Genomic DNA, 2,682 nt, shown 5'->3' with positions numbered 1-2,682 from the left:
CTATAATTCTTCCAAAAACATTCATCCAACATCACTAGACATTTTCACAAACACCTTCAGTGCAATTCGGACTCCATCTTCTACATCACTCCGCTACCACTTCTCTGCGACTTGGTGCATTCTTCTTTGTATCATGGAGAAGCTTCCATCAATTACTATCTTGAAAGAAGAGTGCAAGTGAGGGAGTGATCTTGTTCTTTCTTTCACCCTAAAACTGTGAGCCTTGAGCCATAATTTCTTGGTGTTTTTAGAGTGAACCATTGGTTGCTGTTTGTGCCACTTTTAGTTGTTGTTTTGACATTGATTCTAACGTGGTTTTTGTGTTAGTACTGTTGTTGTGTTTTCCTTTTTAAAATGTCTATAGGTTCAAGCCATTCCTCTTTCGATAGAGCTAGCCATCATGGAGGTGCATCTAACAAGTTTGATATGATGAAGGCATTTCAACAAATGCAACATCAACTTGATTCAATTAGTAGGCGGCTGGACACGAAGGCAAAGGGCAAAGGGAAAAGGGAAGCAAACACATGATCATGAGCATGGTTCTTCCAAGAAGAAGCAAGAAGACAAAGCTTTGGATCGAAACCTTGCAATGTCGAAGATGAATATGCCAACTTTCAAAGGAGAGACCGATCCAAGTGTATATTTAGATTGAATAGCTAAAGTAGATCAGATTTTTGACTTGTATAGTGTAGATTGACTTTTGCGTGTAAAGTTAGCTTCTTTAGCTTTAGAAGGATACGTCATGCAATGACTACTTATGATGAACAAAAACACCACCAGGAGCTCACGCACGAGCTCTTGGGAACATTTTCGTGACTTGTTGTACCAGTGATTCGTACCTCCATACTACCTTAAGGACCTCCTGATTAAGCTCCAGTGGCTTACTCAGGGTAGACGAAGTGTGGAGGAGTATGTGCACGAGCTGAAAGTGCTTTTATATCATACTAACAATAAAATGAAACTGAATTCGAAAAAATAGCAAGATTTATCAACGGTCTCAATAGAAACATCCAAGACATTGTGGAGCTCCATGATGATGAGAGCTTGGATGTTGTGGTACATAGGGCTATGAAGGTTGAAAGACAAATTTTGCGAAAAAAGTCCTACCGCAACAAGTTTTCAAGCTCTTCAAAGGAAAATTTTTACAAGAGCTCATCATCACGAGACAAAGACAAGGATGCTTATAGGGAGACCACTCATAAATCTCGCCCATCTTTTACTAACCCCGTGCTTTCTTCTAAACCTAAGTCACCTACGTGATCTAGTCAAATCAAATGCTTCAAGTGCTTAGGTCATGGTCACATTGCATCTGCATGCCCCAACCAACGGGCAATGTGCATTTGAGGATAAAAGGTTGTCACTGATGACTCTCCTCCTTCTTCACCTACACACACTTCTCACTCTTCTTCTTACTCTAATGAAGATGAATTCAAGGTTCCTTTTGATGGAGACCTACTAGTTATAAGACGTCTATTGGGACAAGTCCACAAGGACTTTGATACCACTCAAAGAGAATATTTTTCACACTAGATGTCTTATAGCTAGCAAGGTTTGTTCCATGATAATAGATGGGGGAAGTTGCACTAATGTGGCTAGCACTCGTGTAGTGGACAAACTCAAGTTGCCCACTATTACATATGCCAAGCCCTACAAGCTTCAACGGCTAAGTGAGGAGGGTGAAATCTTGGTCAATAAAAAAGTCAATATTTCTTTTTCTATTGGAAAGTACCAAGATTAGGTTTTTTGTGATGTTGTACCCATGGAAGCAACTCACATTCTATTAGGAAGACCTTGGCAATTTGATAGAAATGTTAAACATGATGGTCTTACTAATAGGATGTCTTTTACTTTCAAAGGGTGCAAGGTCATCTCAAAACCTTTACCTCCAAAGGAAATACATGAGGACCACCTCATCGTGAAGTCCAAGAGAAGTGAAGAAAAGGAGAAGATCAAACTTAATTGTCTCATTTCTCATAAAGAGGTCCTTCAAGATAGAAAAGAGGACAGAGAAACAAAAGAAAGGAAAGAAAGAGAGGAGAAAGCAAAAGAAGAAAATGAGAGGAAAGAGAAAGAGAAGAAAGCAACAAAAGAAAAAGAAGAAATTGTGAGAGAAAAGGAGAAGGCAAATGTCCTAGTCACAAAGGAAGTGTTACTACAGGCACCTTCCACTCCCATCTTTCTACAGGATTCAAGCCATGACAGGGGAGTTTTTTTCATCCTTCCACTTTTCTCCAATTATTAAGCTTTCTTCTTTTTCTAAAAGCTATTGTGAAATATCCCACCTTTCTCATCTCTTTTTACCACTTCTTCACACATCATTTCCATCCCACATCTTGAGTTAATGTATTCTTTTTTACACTTAACTCAAGACAAAAATAAAATTTTTTCAAAAGAAGGAATTGCAGTTTTCCCTAAGCAAATAAATCCAATTTCAAAGACCCATTCTTTCAATATTCCTTTTCTATATACATTCTTTGGTAAACATCAATTTATTCACAAAATGTTTGATGTTTTTTGCAGGTTAACATTTGATCCATGAGGAGTTTCCTTTGGATTATAAACAAATAAGTCATTAATCTCTCTTTGTTGCAGGTTTTTCAAGATTCGAGGTCGAATCCTCTCCAACCTGGGAGGGATGATATGATCATAGATGGGGAACCAATGAAGAGTTTTCAAAGTAAA

Source organism: Vigna radiata, chromosome 6 (genome assembly GCF_000741045.1).
Source record: "Vigna radiata var. radiata cultivar VC1973A chromosome 6, Vradiata_ver6, whole genome shotgun sequence".
In the NCBI taxonomy this organism is placed as follows: Eukaryota; Viridiplantae; Streptophyta; class Magnoliopsida; order Fabales; family Fabaceae; genus Vigna; species Vigna radiata.
The sequence above is the reverse complement of the archived record's forward strand: the minus strand, read 5'-3'. Positions refer to the sequence as shown.